This window comes from Xiphophorus couchianus, chromosome 7, assembly GCF_001444195.1.
Source record: "Xiphophorus couchianus chromosome 7, X_couchianus-1.0, whole genome shotgun sequence".
NCBI classification, from domain to species: domain Eukaryota; kingdom Metazoa; phylum Chordata; class Actinopteri; order Cyprinodontiformes; family Poeciliidae; genus Xiphophorus; species Xiphophorus couchianus.
The window spans coordinates 29,316,548-29,339,090 of record NC_040234.1 but is presented as its reverse complement, the minus strand read 5'-3'; the positions used below and the strand labels follow the sequence as shown (position 1 = coordinate 29,339,090).

General features: G+C 37.2%; 1 protein-coding gene across 2 annotated transcripts in view; it reads right to left on the bottom strand.

The window, feature by feature from the left end:
- thsd7ba (thrombospondin, type I, domain containing 7Ba) overlaps window positions 1-21,050 on the bottom strand; it is a 204,651-nt gene extending 183,601 nt beyond the window's left edge. For both annotated transcript variants that reach the window (XM_028024089.1, XM_028024091.1), the window contains exon 1: window positions 20,812-21,050. The gene's annotated coding sequence lies outside the window, so the exon portion shown is untranslated. The remainder of the gene's footprint in view (window positions 1-20,811) is intronic.
- Between the last annotated feature and the right edge of the window lie 1,493 nt (window positions 21,051-22,543).

Genomic DNA, 22,543 nt, shown 5'->3' with positions numbered 1-22,543 from the left:
AGAAGAAATGAGACATGAGAATCAAAGAGTGCTTAATAATGTCTATACTCTTTGATGTTATTTGTGAACTGATCTGAAAAGATAACATCACACTCAGTGACCCAGTCTAAATATACAGATCCAGCCACTGCACACTGCAAAAAACACACCAATTGAGCCTCAATATTCCCAATTCATTTCAGTGAAGAGAATTGCCTTGCTGTCCCACTGAAGGATCCTCTTTAGCATTCTGTTTTAATATTTCAGTTAAGATGTATGAAATATTAAATCTTTCTTTCAGCTTCAAAGAAAAATCTATTCAGAAGTACGCTGATAATACAGAAATTGTTCAACTGAATTAATGCATCCACAAAAAAAGAGAAAATCTACTAGATTATTGAAATGTTTGAGGCACAAGTGGACATTGAGGCACTGATAGAAAGCCCTCAGGACTGTATTAGCTATTGATAACAATTAAAAGATTATTTAACCTCCCACACTTCAGTCTAATTGTTGCTCTATCAACTCCTGGGTAAAAAGACACAGTATGACAAATGGACTCGCAGTGTGAGTGCTCTATCCTCTCTGCTGGATGAGGCACTTATCTGGTCACACTTCCCAGATAAGAGAGGGAGGAGAAAGAAAAGGCCGAAAGTGGGACTTTATTGAACATTTTGTCTCTGTGGAGAATGCCGGGAAGGCTCAGAAGCAGAGACCTCACAGTGGCGAAATCCAATCAAATATTTTGGAAGGTGACAGCTTCAATCTGTCATCGTCTAGTTACCGCTCACCTTCAATTTAGAAAGCGAGCTTACAGTTAAAGAGGTTCCTGAGGAAATACTGAGCTGGTGGAAAAATAAAGAGCACCAGTAATCAAAGTAGCATCAAACCAAGTAATGTCTCTCAATTCTCTGTCTCTTTCCTTATGGTTTGAAACATTATAAATCAAAAATATTTTCATCATTCCTGCAAGGCAAATTGCTTGCAACACAACTCTCACTTTTATTCCCTTTATGGTAACATAAAATCCATTTTTCCTTGCGGAATGTCACACAATAGTTTTGGCTGGGATGTCATGTAAGAGTTTTATTATCAACTAGATTCTTTGAATGTCTAAAAGATTATTAAAGATCTGTTAAAAGACCAAAAAGAGCCTGACTTCTGTAAATGCAATCAGAGGTTTGGGTTACTAAAACAAACACAATTTTTTCAGCAAGAGGAGACAGGAGACAGAATGCAACATTATGGGCTTCATAATCATTTCTAAAATAGAGGTATTTTCTCCTCAAAAGATTGTTTCTGTGCAGGATTTAGCATTTATGCTATCAAAAACGATAAAATAACCATACTACTTCACAAATAAATGTGTATACGTTTTTGTTAATGTGTAAAAACATTTTTCCTTGAGTCCACACTGGGTGGCAAAGAACCGAGAGGGCCTTCATTTGACCTACTCCTTGTTTTGCTTAAAGGCTATGATAGTATATTGCTCCATTGTTTTTGTTTATGAGAAAGATGTAATTGAGATTATAGCAAATGTAAAGTACTTCTAGCAAAGCTTTATTTTGGTGTCAACAGTTTGCATGAATGGTTATGGATTTTTTTTAAATGACAGCAGATGTGTAATGAGCATCCAGACAGGCACACAAACCAGTAAGCAAATAAAAACAGTGAAGTCGCAGAACACTTCATGCATAATTATCTTCACGTTACCTCTTGGAATTCAACCCTTACTAAAACCCAGAGATTACCTATACAAATAATGTTTAAGATTTGAAACAAAACTGCCTTGTTGACTAGAAACTTTTAATGCATATGCAACTGCATAATGCAGTTGAACTTATTGTGGTTAAACTGGGATGTATGGTTAAGTTAAATTCAACAGAGTTTTTGCAAAAACACTTAAACCAATGTTTTGCTAAATAAAAAATGTCAGCAGCATTTGTACCTCCCATTCACATGCAAACACACCAAGATTCATTGGTGTGGAAGGGATCACCATGTTGGACCCCATATTCCAAAGCAGACCAATCAAACTGCATCTACCAGCACCCAGAGTGCTGGAGGCCATCTTGCTGACATCACACACTTTACAAATATGACCACATTGCAGAGGTAAATGGTCTGAACAGAGAAACTCCTGCATGCCCACATCAACTGTTCTTTCCTAGCCTGCAGGATGGAGAAACCTTAAAACCTCCACTCCATGTTCTTTTTTATGGTTGAACTATGACCTGTGGGGAAACATCCACTGTGGCCAGTGCATTGCAGAAGTTTTCCTGGAAACTGCTTCTGTCCATTCAACTCAAGGTTCTTCTTGGATGGTAATCCAATCACTGCACCAACAGCTCATCCAGAGAGCTCATCTAGTTGTTTGAGCAATGTGTCCTATTTTAACGCTGAGACTGATCACCTCACATGTTGAGGTTTTTTTTGACTGGCTATACCAACTGCTTTCTGAAGAGTTGATGATTTAATATTGTGTGATTATTCTTTTCTATTTTTTCCCATTGTTGCTGTTACTTTTGCCATATGTTGAAATGAATGCATCCAAGAGCAGAGTTTGAATTATTGCACTAAGACTTCAAACTGGTCCTGCTATTTTCTTTACTAGTTCTGATAAAGGGGTTATTTTCTTAATATTATGGCTGTAAGGTTGATCTATTTTTGTCACTGAATTATCATCCTTTCAAACAGAAGTTGTTTGTGCTTGTTCTGGTGTGTGTGTAGTGCAGTGTTTACTGTCAACAGGGTTGAATCCATTCCTTCATGAGCGACTGATCCTGTCTGACTCATCTATTGGCTACTGATTCTGGAGTCCCTGGTGGTGTCCCAACTTTTTTTTCTTTACTAAAAGAAACTTCAACTGTATTAATAATTTTATGAATAATAAAATAGTAATAACAATTACTAACAGTTACATAAGACAAACATTGATGCTTGTTGGATTCACTCCTCCCATTCCGCTAGGGGGCTCTGTAGTTGTTTTGCATTGGTAGTGGAGGGGAGGTGAAACAAGAGAAGAAACTTACGGCAGGCCAGTAATGCACCGAGACTGCCGTTAGCTGAAGCTAACAAGCTGAAGCTACAATAAAATCATATTCTACTGGCGTTCACGAGTGTTGCCCGACGTGGTGAGTTATTAATGCTGTAAACTGTGGGGAGATGAGTTTTTTGTTATCTGTTCTAAGCTTGAGCTTGCTGAACTTGCTAGCGCTAATTAGCCCAATGCTAGCTGTGTTTGCTGCACTTTTAGTTGAATGCCGATGTTTATTATATGACGAAGTGTTCTAAGAGTAAACTGCCTTATAACTGGCTAGTCAAACCTAGCTAATAAATCTATGTTTAAGTTTGTGTTGATTGAATTCTGCAATACTAAGTATTGATGTTTTGTTTTTTCTTACTTTATTTACAGTTTAACCGTGTAAAAGCACTCGGCAATAAAATTAACAACAGCAACAACAACAACTATCTTGTGTTCTTTGTAACAATGCTATCACTGTTGCACAACAGCCAAATATTGTTAAAAACAATTTTGTAGAGGGATGCTTACCCATGCAGTTCATCTGATTTTGAGCTGGAAATAACAGTGGAGCAGTATTATGGTTTTACTTACTGTGTCTTGCTTCTTTCTATCAAACTTCAAATGGAAGTCGAAAGTATTGTAGAGGTTTTGGATTGAGAGAAAGATTATGGACAGTCTCCAAAGCAAAACTATAGTTAGTTAAGAATATTTGTCTGAATTTCAATATTTGACTCAGCATTGCTTTGGCTACGCTCTGGATTGTCTTTTGAAATTCTGATCTCACCTACTGGCAAAACAAGGCACTACAACATTTTAAAAGTAGCAAGTTGACTTTAACTCCAGTGTTGAAGTCATCTGGCCACTTTTACTCCTCTTTTTTGATGACAGAGCTTTTTTGATCAGAGATGAGTGAAATCACAGTGATTGCAGCAGTGGAGGCGATTGTGACTTGAGGGAGCAGTAGGCTGACACAACCATGACATCTTTAGTCCACTAAGAGTACTTCAGTGCTGAAAGAGTAACTCCATATACTCACTTGAAATAGAAATTTCTTCTCTAACAGAACAACCACGTTCACATCAAAGAAAAGGGTCACCCTTCCAGCAGCTGGAATCCCTGGTGCTTCTGTACTGGAGATGGTTGCTGTCATACACCTGGTAATCATTTGGCTAAATTCCAACCTGCTGCTTCAGCAGGTGATGAAATCAGCAGCAACCATTTGTAAAGATGGTTAGGTTCAGATTAATGTTGGTTGCAGCGTGGAGAATAAAACAAACAATTCACCACTAGGTCTTTGACATCTCACAACTTCACAGGTTGAGTGACTCTGTGGTAGAGCTGGACAAGATGAGCGCTGCTGAAACATAAAGACCAACCTCATAACAGTAAAGGGCTTATTTATCACCCAAAAATGATTAATTAGTGATAAAATGACTGGAGTAAAGGCAAAATATCGACCACTTCTGACAAATTATCAGGCAGTATGGAAGACTATCAGCTATGAAATTTGAGCACATGGTTTGTACTCATGAACACATCAGGAAATCGACAGGTGAGAAGTCCTCCTTTCTCTGTTTGCAGAGCGTAAGCAGCTTCCTGATTGATGCCACTAGTATTATCTCTACACTTGCTAGATTTGTTGCATTAAAAATAATCATAATCAATCTAAGCATAATCGACCGATAAGACAAAATACTGTGTAAACCAAATGACAAACCAAATAGGTTTGAAGACAACATTTCGAGAGATGGCATGTAACAAGACTATATATACTGTATATATATATATATATATATATATATATATATATATATATATATATACATATTAAATTCAGCATCTCCTATTGTTGTTGCATGAGATAAGAAAAGTAATATTAATCATGATTGTGTGATTATATTTTTGTTCACTTAATTAGTAAGTAGAGTCCATATGTGTTTATTATGATTTCAGTAATAATAAGGCTGTTCTGTGAATGCTTCAGACTTCTGTTAGCAAACTTTAATGGACATCCAGAATAAAGAACAACAAGGAACACTACAAAAGAGTCGGTGATAAAGTGGTAGAATCGTTAAAAGTTTGATTGTAAAATAATAATCCTAGTTTGGAACATTTCACAGAGCCCTGATCAATGCACACAAATCTACCAAGACATGAATATCCATCTAGAGCCGTCTTTCTCAAACTGTGGACCCTGGACCACTGGTGGTGAGAAAGACTGCTTTAGACTGATGTGCCAGGAAAGCCAAGCATTATTCAGATAAGCAGAAAGAAGGCAAATTATAACTCTTGGGATGCAAAGACACACAGCTCAGGAGGGAAAGTCTGGAGTACAGGAAAACTTTCTTTGAGCAATCCACAAAGGCCAAATTTGTAGCTTTCCAAAAAAAAACTTATAGGGACCAGTTTTTCATCAGACTGGAAAGCTGATCAGTCAGCAAGGCTCTGAGCCTTAATATACAGCCTGAGCTATAAAATAAATTTTTCAGTCAGGGTTGTCCTTCCCCAGTCTTGAGGATAAGGTGTCTTCATGGTTAAAATGCTCAAACGGCTAAACACGACTGCGTCAAATTAATGGTTTATTGCCTGGCCCTATGAAGAACATAAAATCATTCTGAGTTGGTCTTTCAGCCATTAATTTAATGGGTACACACTGAACCCATGGAGTGCAGCTCCACTTACACTGGAGTTGTGACTCTGTGGGTCAGATTGATCTGTTAAAAAAAGCCCAGATCTAACCAGTTCAGGATTTGTGGAGAGACTTATACATTTATTATCACAGATGATCTCCAATCTTACTCAAAGAACAGGGATTTCTTTGTGTAATAGGTAACTTCACATTGGAGACGACAAAATCACTTCACTTGACTCCAACCTGACTGAGTTAGACTAGTTTTGCAAAGAAAAAGGGGAAAAATGTCAGTCTTTATATGTGCAGAGCTGGTAGAAACATACCCCAAAAAACTTGCAGCTGCGATAGTACCATAAATGGGCATTGACTCAGGGAGGCTGTAAACAAATACCCAGCACACTTTAGATTTCATTTTTCAGTCTTTGAAAACTGTGTATCCCCTTCCTTTTAGACCATAAACGTGAATTGCTTTGTTTTTTTTTATGCCACAAAAATCCAAATAAAATACACTGTGACATTAAAAGGTAGAAAGTTCCTTTTTGCAAGGCGCTCTATCTAAAGGGGCAGCACTGATCCCTGTTTGAAAAGGTTTTCTTCTGTGTGCTACAGACAGAATTATATGCACTGAATTTCCGGGAGACCAGAACAGTTTAGTTTTCAAATGTCTGTCAGAGTTATCTAAATATTGGATTGAAAAAATAAAGGATTTATGAACCTTTGAAAAGACTTGCTCCAGGGAGTACACAGCTATTTGAGGAAGAAACCACAGGGCTCCATATCTGAGAGAGAGTCTAATCCTCACATCTCCATATGAGTTACAGAGGTTGGCTGTGACAGTCTGCAGATTGCTGACACAATAAATTAGGATTTGGCTTCATATGAAGTTAAATAATTCTTTGACATGGGCTGTTTTTTTTTTTTTTAAAGATTCATTCACTGACTGACATACAATAGAACATAATTCTTCTCTAAAAACTGCTGCCCGATGGTGTCTCAAGCAGAAATAAATATAAAATAAGTCAAAATTACTGCATGTGTTTTTTTGTGTTTTATCTGTGATGAAATTAAAAAGAAAAATGTCCAACAGGTAACAAAAAAAACTTTCAGCCATTTCTTGAATCAAAAGTAGAAAATAATTGGTAAAATTCATTAACATGGGAGTGGTGCATTGCCAGACCTAATATTTTATTTTTTTGGCAACATTTATTTAATGTAGAGAGTCTTGGGGAAGTATTTAACAGTTGAAGGACCAGGCAACACAAAGTACCTACACATCTATAAGTTAATATCCATAACCAATTTGCTGATACAGGACCTGGCACTCTTAGCTGTATTACATTTTACTTAAGGAGTGATTCCTACTTCAAGGCTCTGGTGCTTGGCCAGGAGGCAGCCATCATAACAGAACCCGCCAGCGCCACTCATTATCTCATTGTTTGTTTAGAGAAACACAGCCTGTCCTAATTAAATGCAGAAGAGAAGGAAAATTGTATACAGTGGCTCTGAAGATGAGGGTAGAGAAAATCCATCTCAGGAGCTGCTGTTGCTGGTTCGATAGTAGTGTAATAACGAAGCATCGCAGGCTCTACTCCTGTAAAACGTGAGTCACATGAGCAGGCAGCCTTTTAAAACTATCACCCACTGTGGAGAGCAAAAGGCCATCACAAAAAAGACTGATTCTTGTGTTCTGGGTGTCAAGACATGAGGCTGAAAAATGATCAATAAACATTGATCCTTACGGCAGCTCATCCGCACATCCTTACAGGGCCAAAGCAGCAATAAACAGAAAGTGGTAGTAAATAAAAGCATCATGCTCTTCAAAGGATGAGAGGATGTTAATCTGATTCTGAGTTAACTCTCTATACGAGGCTTCTCAGGAGGCATTATTTCAGTGTCTTCAAAGCAAGACCTGATTTCTACTTTGACAGAATGTCACAATAACCGATTTATTTGCATTTTATGAGAGTCTCAGTATTTCACAGCACACTAAACAATGAACTCGACCACCACATTCTGCGTGTTTTAATTTTGTTTGTCAGTCAGGTGGCGAAGACTTTGCTTAAGAACTATAAAATCCTCAGTCTTCACTGTTCTTGCTTTTTGAAGAAATCTGTAGTTTCTCATCAGTTTCGCCAGCAGATTAAAGAGGATTTTATATTGTTTAAATATCAAAATTGCTAAACCAGAAAATGAGGATTTTACAAGACTTCAAAGCATTTGAAAGATATTGCTGCCCTCAATACTCTCTCTCACTCACACGTGTGTGTGTGTGTGTTAGTCACATGCCAGTAATCACTACTCCACTGTATATTACTCCCTCTTAGTCTTTCCTTTGTCACATCTTTCTGTTTGTTCCAGGTTTTCTCCCTAAAACCTGTTCTATACATTTCCTCACCACTTGATTTGTGTTTTTCTTTTGTTTCTCTGTAGCTCTCCACGTCATTCTGCCATGTTGCCTTCCTATCTACAGTTGGATGGTGGTAGCTCATTAACTGTGCCATATGACCATAAAACATACCTCCCAAAGACATTTTCAGCAGTTTTTCTTTGGTAGTTTACTCCCTCTCAACCTACGTTTATGATCAGTGCTGTGGACAGTGTTCCTGAAGTTTTAGCATATTCAGTTTATGATCTGCTCGAATCTGGGCGGTTGCTGAGTTTTTCTTAAAGTTCGTGACCAGTTTCAGATGTGACAGTGGCCATTGGATGACTGAAACGTACAAAAGACTGGGTTTTCAGGCAGAATAATTTAAAAGTGGTTTTGGAAGGCTTAAATTAGAGAACACTGAACAAAATGCCAAACATTTGGTGCTCCTCTTGAGGGTCTCTTTCACTGCCAATGGTAGTGGTGTATTCCAACTGCTGTTTTTAAAAATTATTGAAGTTACATGTTGTGTGACCCTTTCACAATAGTTAAAATTAATCATTAAGTGAATTAATATTTTCAGGGTTTTAATTAATTTGTAAACTTCTATCCTGCACTTCTTAAAATGAAGGATTGTTAGAAAAAATTATGACATGCTTTCATATTCATATAAGGTTATAACAGGTTTAAATGGAAGGCAACCAGACTTTTGCTCAGTTTTTTCTGAAGACGTTTCTACATGTATACAGGAGTCTTTTTCCATCCTGGAGGATCAAAGTTGAGCAGCTTGGAGTTGGGAGTTGCTGTTTTTAAGCCCAGTTAGATATAAACTAATGTACAATTCATGTATAAAGACACAGACAAGGTTAATGGAGACAAAGTGCAACAAAATATTAATAGAACAGGGGACAGAACAAATTGCCATATTTTACTTATATAAGAGCCTTTATAACTTTACTGTTATGAAGTTATAACAGTACCTTTATATTTTTTCAAAACCATTTTCTGATTATCACCTTGTGCTACATACAAAAGGTGTTTTCATAGTCAGAAAATGTAAGGGTTGTTAATTAAATTCAGTATACGTAAGTGTGAGGTTGTGCATACACTTAGTTGCATATGAGAATATGTGGATTGTATTTAACTGTGAATGATTAATTGGAACAGAAACCTTACTTCCACAGTAGCTTTTAAAAAAATAAAACATTAACCCTCTTGCTTAATGCCATCAACATGCTCCTTTCGGTGAAAAATTCAACATTCCTGCACATCTTCCATGTCAAAATGTCATGCTTTGCGAGACTGAAATGTCTGACTTCTCAGACTTGGCTGGAGGGAAAGAACTCTAGAAAATGGTAAATAGATTGTAGTGCTCCCTGAAAGATAGCATACCTTAATGTGATCTTCACAGGAGATGGTGACCACAGTCAGACAATTTTCATCTTTACTAGCCTTTACTAAGGAACACTAAATACTCACACATTTTGGTTGAAAAGTTGTTGCTATGGGAGGAACGAATACCATTAGCTATGTTCACAAAGGTATTAGAAAATAAAGCAGAGGAAATAGGAAATGTGGAAGAAGGTATTCAAATGATACTACTTTAAAAGAGAGAACAAGAGATCATCAGATTGCATGAAAGATGAAAGGTGGTATTACTCTGTTATATTCTTTATTTCTTTTTTCCCCACTTTGTCATAAAACAAACAGTATTTGGAAATGTTGAGGTTAAGGTAAGAATCTGATGACATCATGTGACTTCCTCCCGGCACACCACAATCCGGAAACAACCCTACTTGAAAACAGAACCGGGAAAATGTTTGATGCTGAAAATAACAGGTTAGGCTGAATGTTAACTGAAGCAGGAACACCGCGTGTGCACCCACGATGAACCGCATCAGTTTAAGCTGCAACAAAAAGTAAGTTAGCGATTGTGTATGTATTTGTGTGTCTGTGTGTGCGGGCGTGCTCGCATGCTGACACGGACTCTCTAATTAAGTCCCAGCTCTGTGACGGTTCCTCCATCACATCATCTCTTCAGTCTGTTTATAAAAAGATGCACCAACACAATGTTTGGTAATGGGATGGTAATTTCCCTTGTCCTAAAACGTGCATGAAAGAATCGAAGCACCAGTCTGGGTATGTTTTTGATGACGAAATAACATTATATCATGATTTCAAGCTTAAATATATATATATATTTCTACATGGCCTTAGCCTCCTGTTTACAATTATAAAATAAAAATTGGTCAACAAAGGTTAGCTCAACAAGATTCAATAAGCAGCTTGTAAGAATCAAAGCACATTTTAAGGAACAAAAAACAACCCCCAATGATACTGACCTATTTCTTCATGAAAGGAAATTAATTTTTTAGATTGTTTTCAGATTTCATAAAGCCGAGGTTTGAACTACAACCCTTTGATCTTAAGAGGTTAATATGATATTAGGGAAAGATGTAATGCCAACCTAATCTGATTTCTGCATCTGTACTTTTTTTTGTGGTTTCTTCACCACTCTCCTTCTCCTGACCCTCAGCATCGACCTAAGGATTTATTTTAATTTATCAAGCACGTTAATTATTTATGCACCCATGGTGTAGCATTGCTGATAGGTTTCCTTATATGTCGTCTGTACCCTGAACACATCCAAAAATACAGTCACACTATCTGTGTGCCAAGTCTGGAATGGGATGTTAGAGCCTTGTAGGTAAAATGATGCAGTCATGCTGCTTGGTATAGTGTTGGTTTCACTCCCCTACCCCCATGTTTTTCAGCCCCACTCGTCTCTTTTCCTTTTGGCACGTTGGCTAATTTAACCTTATCCTCTTTCTTTCTTTAATTTTTCAAATTGGGAGGGGCCGCTCATATGTCCTCAGTGTACAAAATTTTAGACTAACCCAGTCTGACGTTTCACTGCCAAATTGGCCATCAGGGCAGCTGAACATCAGTGTTGAGACGCTTTATTTATGGGCTAAAATAAAAACACCCACACACATTTTGACCAATCAGCTGGTTCGTCCTCAATTTGCAATGTCCTGAACCAATGTTTTCTCCCATTTAAATGATTTTGGTGAATATGGGCTCCATTGCAACATCAGTGTATTGAACCTCTTACAAAGCACGTATATATGTAGTTTGGACCAATTCCTCTATAGTTTTTTTCCCCTTGACCAGTACAGTACAGTTTCTAAACTGTTCCTGGTTTCTGATAGTAGATTGTGAACTCATTTATTTATTTTTCATATGTTCAGGGTTTCAGAAGACTCGATGCTAGATGCACCCTAAATAGCTGCTTGTCAAATGCTGGTCAAACTGTGCCCAGTTTGAACTCAGGACCTTACTGCTGTAAGCCAACTGTGCTAACCACTAATAGATTGTACTGCCTATTGTTCCACATATTTACGCCTCTCGCATGATTGAATTGGGCCTTCCATTGATTTCATAGTTGGTGGTCTGCAGAAAAGGCAACAGAAAGCTTAACTGTGTGGCAAACACTTATCTAAACCCTTCTGGCTCACCACATAATGTGAAAGCCATTACACATAATGCTAAAGTATTAACGGCATATTCTATGAATCCATTAAGATTTATTTTTGACATTTGCTAATCTAGTTCGGATGTCTTTCCTGGAAGACGGCTGCTTTTCGTAGAAAACCACCATAAAGCACCTCCACGGATATCACTCTGACCTCTCACCCCCCAAGTACACATCACTAAGTCCTGAGTCACATACCTTTTCACCTGCCGGTCAATACTTGTGACATCCCTTTATGTGTGATGTTTTCTGTTTCTAAATCCAATAGACACAAACAAGAGCTTGAATTTCAACACTGCTGCCAACCCTGAACAATCAAAGTGGCAGTGCATCAGATTTTATTGACTGCAGCTGTACGTTTTCATCAGCATGATGGCAGTAACACATTTTCGCTATAGATAATGTTGTTCGCTTCAGGTGAACAACTCCTTTCCTTTCTCTCATTAGACGTAATTACTGCTGACACTTCAAACACACCAGGAGAATACCAAAGAAATGCCAACTGAGACAGAAGGTCTGTACGGCAGGTGGACAAAAACACACACGTTTGGCCATTAGGAGGGAATTGTATTGCTGCACTAATTCCATTATGTGCAAGGATGATTTGGAGAATACAGCCAGTGATCCAAAGATAATAGGGGTGATGGAGGCAGGGGATTTGAGCTAAAAGGCCAGTGGGCAATCAAGAGGTTGACCAGGTTCCTTGACAGCCTCCTTCAGCTGCCTGACAGCTGGATAGCACTCAAAGAACAACCTGTGTGGCGAGTTGGAAAGCGCAATGGACAAATAAGCTGGATACTTGACAGAGACCCTCAAGATAAGCCTTGCTCAAGCTCCTGCATTTGTATTCCAAGTGGGGTGTGGGGTAGGGGCTAATGTAATTGAAAACTGGTGGGGTGTTGGGGTCGGCAAATTTAATAGACTTTAGAAAAAGAATAAGTGTTTTGTGTTCTGAGTTGCGATATGGAGCGGCAATAGCCCAGCTCAGCATTATGATTCTCCTCCCCAAATAACTGCTTCCATCCTGTTCTCCATTAGACCCACGTAAAGCGGGATATAGGAGCGTGAAATCATGGCCACAAACCATGTCGATGATAATGCCACGCTAAAAGAGGAAAATTTCTCTAAGTGGATTCAGCTCAGCGGAAGCTGCACGGGACGAAGCTGAAACTACTTCAGCTGGTCTTTGGACTGTCTTTTGTTGTTTCTTAATTAAATTAATCGTATTTCTGCTTTCATTTGAAACAGAACAAAGGACAAGAATGAGTACTGCTGCTGCTAAAATAACATTAATTTGTGATAATCACAAATTTTAATAATGTAGAATTTAATAATTAATATTTTGGCAAACAAGTGTAATAAAATATAATAAAAACACAAAACGTATAAGTGTTGAGTCCACAGGAGCAAGACAAAAGGCAATTTCAACAATATTTTGCAGAATTTTTCATAATTGTCTCAATTTGAGCTAGTCTTAGTCCAAGAAGAGTTTTTTTGGGTGGGGAAGGGGCGGCTAATTGAATAGATGATCCACAAATCCATAAATCTTATTTAAACATTTTAAATAATGTTTTGTTCAGAGCAGTATTATACACTACATGTCTGGTCAATTGCTAATATTTTATTTCATTCAGATCCTTAAAAAGGTAAACTGAAAAAAGAAATTTTTCTGACAACATAAATACTTCTAGCCAGTCGCTTTAATGGGAGGAGTCTTCCTCTTTCCTTTAGACAGCCAAAAAAATCTTGGCGACTCCTCACAGTAATGGGATAAGAACACAATTTTGAGTCTAATACTCCAGCTTTTACCAAATGTTACATAACATTGTGCAGAATTTTCACATCATATAAACATATTTTGTCACAAATCTTTATTATTACCCTGCCAGTCTACTAGCAGGCATAGAAAAATATTCAAAACTGTTTGAAACGTGGATAAATTAACAGGATAGCAAAAATCCTTCAAAAAGGGCATGACTGAAGCTCTCTATAGAGAATATTGACCTTCTTCAGCTGTCAGCTGGATGTTTTACTGCCCTGTGTCAAGTAGAGGTAATGAGATCAAGCAATCCCAGGTCGCTTCTATCATGGTTAATCACTTGGTGAGCTGACTCTTAAAGTAGATTTCAGCCTGAAACAAAACCACATTTTCATTGATGACTATTATTAGTGTGCTAAGCTCCACGGTCATTAAAATTTGTGTGGCGGGACTTGATGTTCACTCAGATTTTAGTACCGCAAGGGCAAATAGATGTGAAAATCAAAAGAGCTGTTGCTAATAAAATTAACAGATTTATTCCAGCACTATTATACTGAACATTTCACTAATCCTAAACCATGCGAGGCTGGATGGATGAGCTGAATATTAAAGCAGTGATGTAATTCAGAGTCTTTCTAGGCAGTGTATTTACACAGTATGATTCCCATATGATGAGAGGATCTTTCCTCAGTGGAAATGAAACATGAAAACATTCCTTGGTTCAGTTCCAGGTGTAACCTTTCATTGTTTCCAAAGCTATTTTTAAAGAAAGAAAAGTCTAACTGGAGGAAAATTATATTCCTGAAGGTAACAGTCTTCATTTGTTAGTTGAACCTTTTTAAATGAAAATATATGAAGTGCTTATTCTGGGATGATGCCAGTTTGCAAGTAGTTTGAGATGCAATCTTAAAAGATGTAAAGAATGTGCACATAAAGAAGATACATGTCCTCATTGATTGACATGTTTTAAAAGATGCCAGTTTTTGTGTGACTGGGTATTATCAGTCCCGCCATCATGCAACCATGTAGAATACTCACTGGTCACTTTTTAGTGTAAACCTGTTCAAAAGCTAATCACCTAACCAAATGACAAAAACTTATTCCATTTAGCCATCTAGACATGATGGAGATAAGTTGTAGTTTAAGTTTAGCTCCAGAATGTGAATAAAAGATTATGTAGATGATGCTTGTGAGTGTCAGACGTGTTTTTCAGAAACCTCTTAACTACATCTCCTGTGACGGTAATTCAGAAAGCAATGAGGATTCATACAGAGATCTAACAGGCAGTGATTAGAGGAATATTATTATGGTAGTCATGTATTAGTCACAGATACAAAAAGATGACTCACCTGATAAGTTGCCAATAACATTTGTGGAAACAAGTAGACTGGTATGTGGAATGTTAATTACTGCAACTTTGGTAGCTTATAGTTTGAAAATATCATTGTTTTTGGACAGATCTTTGCTAGAAAAATGCATGGCTTATTGCTGCTACTTTGACATAACTTATGAATTTCATAGATGATATATGGCTTTTAAACTGATGAAAGGATAAATTTGTAGCATTGAAGGAGCTTAAAATGTTTCTTATTTAACTTTAACAAACTTTAATAAATTTAGAGGGTTATGGAAGTACATAGTGCCTTACACACACACACACACACACAGTGGACTATTCCACTGTACATGTACAATGGAATAATCCTTTTAATATATATTATACATGTCATATTATTGAGAAGAAGCTCCATTGTCCCCAATCCCCCAGTATCCATAGATCATTAAGCACACCATCCAGATTGTTTGCTATGAAAAGGTAAACTGCTGAGGGACTTAATATTTTTTTTCAAAAATTTTCATCATCTGCAAAAAAGGAAGTTAGCTACCAGCACCATGAGCACATCCAGCAGGATTCCAGTTCCCTTTCCACAGTTGACAAACTGTTTTAGTATTGATGTGAAACCAACGTTTTAGCTTTTGAACTAGGAATTTATGTTCAGAAGCTAAAAGTGAGTTTGAAATTTGATGCATTGAACAGATGGGGAATATTAATCCAAACTCTTAATAAAAACGTAAATGAGAAACATAACATCCCATTTTTATATCTAAGCACTTTTTTTTTATCTGAGCTGTACTCATTGGACAAAGAGCCCAATAATTACATCGCCTGGCATATAATTTTGACCAAAGAAGCTTATAAATAAGAATTAAGAAGCTAAAAAAACGGATTATTTTGAACTTCAAAACTATTTAGCTTCACAAAAATGCAACAAGTGTTTCAACTAAATCTGTCGTTCGCACAAACATTAGGAAGCCATACGAAATCGGACAACCTGACAAACACATCATAGGCAATTATAAGAGAAATTGTTTGACATTTCACTTGCCAAGATGTGTTTTTATCCATTTATTATGCTTTGACAAACATATTTACCATATGGAATGCTTTGAGTAGCTTATCATTTGCAACTCATCATTTTGGAAGAGAAATGTCATTGACAAATTGCTTCCTATTTGTTTTGTACTTTCAGAGGATTCAGTCGGAATAAAAATATGAAAGCTCCTACTATTAAACGTGCAAAGAATCAGCATTTATCCCTTAGTCATTTTTTTCTTTCATTTAAGATATAAGATGTTGTGTAAACAAAGGAGGTGGTTAGAAACTTTAAACTTTATTTTCTGTTGGCAAGACCACCTGCCAACAGTTCATGACGAATCAGGCAGCAACTGCTTTCAAATCACACAAACTGTCACTAAAATCTAAAGATTGAGTGTTCTTTGAAATGCCTACAAAAACTTTTCTCATTTCAATAATGCAAAGATTGATTCCAGGAAAGTTGTAATCGGAAAATCTGCTGATGATTGATCCAGTGATACTGCATAAATTAGACTGCAAATATTGTGATACTGCTGCTGAATGCCAAAGGCAAAATAAAATCTATGTAAGCTGAAAATGAGTTTATCATAGAGTGCTAAATGGTTTTGCACTTTTTACATTATTACTACTTTTCATGTCATATTTTATTCTACCTATTTTAGCAATTTAGTTGTAAATTTATGTAGTTTCATAAATCACTTGTTAAGCTTGTCAAATCTGAACAGCTACCTTTTTTGCACACACTGCAATAATAGAATTGAAAACAAAGTTGAGGAACTGACTTTCTATTTCAAGTTAGAATTATTTTGTAAAATCATAACACTTCATAACAGACATGACTTTAAATGAATAATTGAAGGGTGCAGCACATTGTTACCCCTCAGCGTTTCTCAATATTGTAGTTGTGGTCTTGTCGTACCTGTCTTTGTTCAGCAAGAAAATAAGCCATCCTCTACAGGACGGTTAGTATCGTCAGTTCATCACCACCTTTGGGACATTTTGTACATGTTTCCAAAAACCAATTATGTGACTAGTACTTAAAATCTACCTACAGAAAGTCAAACGATGTTAATTTGGTTTTGTCATAAATCAAAATTTCCTGTATTATAGAGGGTCTGATTGTCCAAATTAAAACCATATTTATCTAAAAGTGAAAAAAAAAAATCTCCAGAAGATAATTTAACATTAAACAAATCATAAATGGAATTTGAGCATTTTATTTATCTTGGTTTTCTATCAAAATACTCAAGAGAAGTTGTGGCAATTGTTGGGTCTATTTTGGCTCCCAACCTGCAAGGAATCAACCAAGAACACAAGTTACTCTTCTGCAGAAGAGAGAAGAGAAGTCAGACACAGAGAACCGCAGTCAAACACTGTCTGGGATCAACTTTGCCAGCTCTCAGTCCCAACAGCAATGGTTTGCTACAAAACGTGGGTACTAATTGGCAAAGCGATCGCAATCTGTAACTTCAAAAATGAAATTCTTAAGATACTTCTTTGAGAGCTCCAAAATACCGGTTACCATCCTCCTCACTATGTGTGATCAGAAGAAAACCATATCTACATCCAGTCTTATTAGCTACAAGTACATGTCTTTAAATTTTATTTGGTGTTGTACATGTAGATATGGTCAAATAAGTTGAACAGCAGTTTTCAGAACTTCCTGGACTGGCCATGTTTTTGTGTTTTCCAATTTTGAAAAGTTGTGAAAGGATGTTAACTTGTCACATTATGCTTTTATTCTAAGAAAAACAGGGCGGCATGCTCAAAAGCATAAGGTACATGTGGTTTATTTCCATTTAACTAAGCTGAGAACATTTCACCTGCTAAACAGGAAAACCCCTTTTATTCACAGATAAACATCTGAGCACCATAATACTTAACAAGCTTTAAATTCATGCAGACATTTTAGATGATATCTGCATGAATCAGACATCATACAAAAGAGATTATAATAAACGGAAAAGTTCATTTGTCTACTGTCTTTTCCTGAACAGTCTGGCAGAGTCTATTTGCCAAGAAATACTGCACCCTACTGTACAAACTGCAATGTAATCCTTTTGCTTTGGCTTGAGGTTATGTGCCCAGATAACCTTTTAAAAGATTAATCACATCAATAAGTCTTCAAAATAACTTTAACACACAGTAAGATGCATACATATTCCACAAAAGGCATTGTTCTCACTAAAAAAATATTAATTTCTTGAAGTACTGATTACTCACACTCCCAGGTCATGCTGGGTAGAACTTTACCAGCTGCTGAATGGAGCATAACATGGCATCCAATATGCTGCCCTCATATTTCAATCAATAATCAGGTTGGGTTGCAATTAGCAAGTTGGAGGGATCGCGGGAGTCACGTGACGGATCAATTGAAGGAGAAGGTGGTACACTCATTGAGGTGATTTACAGCCCAACAGTTTGTCCCAACCTCGGTCTGAATCCGTGCCGTCTATCTTCTTTATACGAACCTTTCAAGGCTGGAAATATGCATCTGTCAAATGTCCCCCATTACTCCGGCTGCCTGTCACACCTGGGGCAGCTCACAGCCGGGCGGAGGGAAAGGGAGAGAAAAAAGACGGAGTGTAGCTGTCAGCACAGAAGCCTCAGTGGACTGAAAAGGCACCAGGTCTCCCATTTCTCGGGCTCTAATTTCCTCAAATTGCAGATATTTTTGCAGGTCTCCGACTGAGTGGTGGGTTAATGACAGAGCCTGTCAGGCAAGTCGCTAAAGCAGCTTCTTTTATTGCTATGGATAAGATCAGGCTTTGTCTTATATGGAGACATTGTGCACAGCGTCTCTGACGGTGCATACGCCACAAAGCATGAAGAAAGCAACACTTATCTTCCCTGATGTTATTTTGCAGCTCAAAGTAAAGAATGTGTCGTTACTAGGCGTCCAGTGACTGTTCCTTAGTCTCAGAGCTGCGTGCAGAGTGGGATGCAACACCCACCGAGTGACATAAATCCCGCGACTCTATGGACTGTCGCCTGTCAGGTAAAATGAGAAAGTTTTCTGTGTGGATCCTCACCATTAAAGTGCTGTTTCAGCTCTTGCTGTTAGTGTTTCCACTGCAGTGAGTCTGGATGTTCTCTCACCTCAACAACCAGTGTCTTTTCACATCACAAAGCTATTTCTCTCATTTCTCTCCGCAGCCCAAGAGAGTGCAGCAAACTATGTCATGAATGAAATATAAGCACACCGCTGTATTACTTATGAGACCTAACGCAACTTTTGCTCAGAGCTATTTTCAGATTTCATTTAAATTCATCAGCGTGATGATTATTCTTACACCACAGACCACAGCCAGTGGGGCATTGGTCCTTGAGAAAAATATTAGCTAAAGATGAACTCCAGAGATTACTTATCAGCCTGGACCACCTTTCAACTGTGCAATAATTAAACATCAATCACTGTAGTAAAAGCCATCTTGCAAAGCGTCTCTGTAAAATAGTCAAAGCCACCAAGAGACATGATCCAAGTGACAGTAATGTGCTTGCTGTTGAATTGCAAATGTGAATTTACATTGTCCTATTTGTTTATTAAACAGTTAAAGGAGATGCATAATTTGGTCATGAGACTCATCGCTAATTTCTAGAAATGAGGGAAGAAATAGAAAGCTTGAAGTTTGAAGTGAGTAATGAATACGTAATAGCAGTTTAGCAAATAATCTGCATTGGTACCTTAGATTTACGCTATGCACTATAAAATAGTTGTAGATGTAAACATTAATGGTGAAAATTAAAGGGTTATTCACCTGAACCCAACAACAATGTCAAAGTCTGGACGAGAATATGCCACAATCCATGAGAGCTGTGACTGAAAAAACGGTTGCTTATTGAAGTACAGATTTCTGAATGTTTAAGTTTAAACTACATAGTGTTGTCTGAAAATGAACGTTTTTGTGTTTTTTAAAGTTTAAAAACATGGCTGTATATTGGAGTTGTGTAGGACCCTTTTGTAGCAGGAAAAGTGTAATTTAACAAAAGGAAATACAGATCCATGCCATTCAAAAGACATGCAAGGGTCCAAGAGCACAGAAACATGGAGATGACAACCGAAGAATCCAGCAAGGAGTGAATGATAAAGACATCTTATACACTGGGAGGATTGGACTGTGGAACAATGAACGGGTGAGTCCAATTAAGGGAATCTGCTACAGCTGAGGGGGGACCATGAACTGAGTAAAGCTATATAAACATGGCAGAGGATAAAAACAAACTAAGTGAACACAGGGGATTTAAAGAAAAAAAAAAAAGAAATATAAACAAATTCTGAGCACCAAGTAAAGAAGCAGAGGAGTAACTCCAAACAGGAGAATCAGTAAATGGAAAAAAAATGCTCATAGTCCCATTATTTTCTGTAAATAATATGCAAAATGCTGATAATTTAATTAAAATTTGGAAAAAATCTTACAAATAGTTTATGTAATACAATAAAAATATAGACTTTAAAAAAAAAAAAAAAAAGTTATATATGCTGTATGTAGAGAGAGAGAGAAGGCAAGAAAGAGAGAGAGCCTAGATAAATATCTTCCATCAGTCTCTCTGGATTTCCCCTCAGCTTACTTCTGGGAGCATGCCATCTTCGGATCAATAGAGAGTCCGCTTGTCCCCTTCTGATGTGTGAACACTTGAGCTCAAGCTCATGGTGCAACTCTTCACTTACTTTCTGCCACCAGCCTTGACCACAGAAACAAAGCACATCTGCTTACCTCTATTTATCTTTCCTAAATTACAATATTCTAGAGTGTCTCCTTTTTTTTTTAAATTAAGACTAGAGCCTCCAAAGCATGTATCAGTAACAACCTTGCAATTTAAGCCTAATTCTTCCTAGCTGCTAGTGCATAAACTTTGCAGAAATGAGAGAGTGCTTATAAAAATCTGATATAAGTGCAACAAACATATGAAACAAGTTAGCACCCACTGCTCTGCTTTAAAACAGTCAGAGCTGCACTTCAAATTCATCACTGCAAAAAAAAAAAAAAAAAAAAAAAAAAACTGAGCGAGGAGAAACTACAAATGTGGAGAAATCAATTTGTGCACAGTGGAAAGCAAGCAATCAAGGTTACTTGTGTTTGTTTTCCAGTGTTACAGCCCCCCAATTTGAAGTGTACAAATAACACAAGAGAGACTTACCTGTGCTCTTGATGTGTAACAGCTGCGGTGTGTAACAGATCCTATCTCTCTCCCTGTGGGGCAGAATCACAGAAGGAGAAAAGAGGAGCAGGAGGGGTGGAGGTGGACAGCAAAAAAAAAGATGAGGCGAGAAAAATCTGAGAGACGGCAAGAGAGAGCCCGTGAACAACAAGAGAGGAGCGCAGACTGAGTGGAGAGAGCAGTGATAGCAGTGCTCTCACACAGCGCACCGACACTCTGAAGGGGATGTGCTGGCTCTGGGAGGTGTTGCAGCTCAGGCAAATGACATCTGCCTCCCTCTTTAAAACCATTGGCTAAGAGGTATGATTTCCTAATAAGCCATCCCCTCTGTCTCCAAGAGAGCACACCCACTCCTCATTTCCTACAGCATATAGGTATGCAAATGCATGCACAAACTCACAATCCTGTTTTTCTTTTTACCTCTTCTTCTGCACAGTCTAAAAAGAAAGTCTCCGTCAAGCCTTTGTCCTCACTTTCCTCTTTCAGCTTTTTGACATGGTGACATCTATTTATTCTCTGAGGGGATCCTCCATAGGGGCATTGACATTTTCCACTATTGTTGGAGAAAGTGTAGTTGTGTTTCAGCTAAAAATCGCTTTCCCCTCCAATTTTGTCTTGTTTTATAAGATATTTCCAGCCTTTTCCAAAAGATTGCAAACCAAGAAAATGTCTATGGAGAATTTTTAACCAATACAGAACATTTTTAGCCACTATAGATGATAATGAAATTCAGTTTTGACAAAAGGTGAGTGTGGGGGCGGGGTATTAATTTTTCTTTCAAAAGGCCATGTAATTATCTTTGATGATACTATGTTGAATTATTCTGTCTATTTATTTGTTTACTTCAAAGTTCCATGAACTTCTGACCACCTATTAGGTGTACGGTAAATTGCTTAGCCTCACCCATCATCAATGTTTAGCTGCTGTCTCAAACGTGTGGGAGGCAAAATTTGATAAATAACCTGGTATAAATCAATTTATTGTTTCAAGTGGCATCACTGAATAAAATCAGTAATTATGAGTAATATGTCGCCTACTCACACATTGACTATTATTGAAAGATATTCTGGAGAACAATGTGTTTCTTATGTAAGACAAAATAAAAATCATGCATGTAGTCAATAAGTTATGATGCAAGTGAGCAGCATGACATCTTTGTATATTGCAAAAAGCATCAAAAAGTTAATCCATTTTAGTAATTTTATAAAAAAGTCAAATTAAAATGGACTTAATAGAAACACTACAATGAATTACAAGATTTCATTTCTGTTCATTTTTAAACTTTAGTTTTTGTCACACTATGAACAAACTGAGTATGCTAACACAGATTATTTACATAAATTCACAAAACATGAAAAACCAAACCAATGCACACATATAAAGAAATCCATTAAACTTACTCCGTACATTAAATGTAGCCTAATAAAGTGGAATGGTCAATGAATGTATACAAAACAAGGGTGAGAAAAAGGCATAGAAAAGCTAAAATATGAGAAAAAGTCTCATATTTTAGCTTAAATTGGCAAATGTGAAGGTTTTGTATGTTAGTAAATCCTTTTGGATTTAGTGGTTTTATGAGAAGCTTTATACTTGCCGAATTTTATGTATTTGTTTTGTTACAAAATCAGGCATTCTTACATTTGTGTAAAATTTTGATTTCACTTTTAATTTTTATTTCACACAAACACAAATGAGCAAAACACTGATGAGA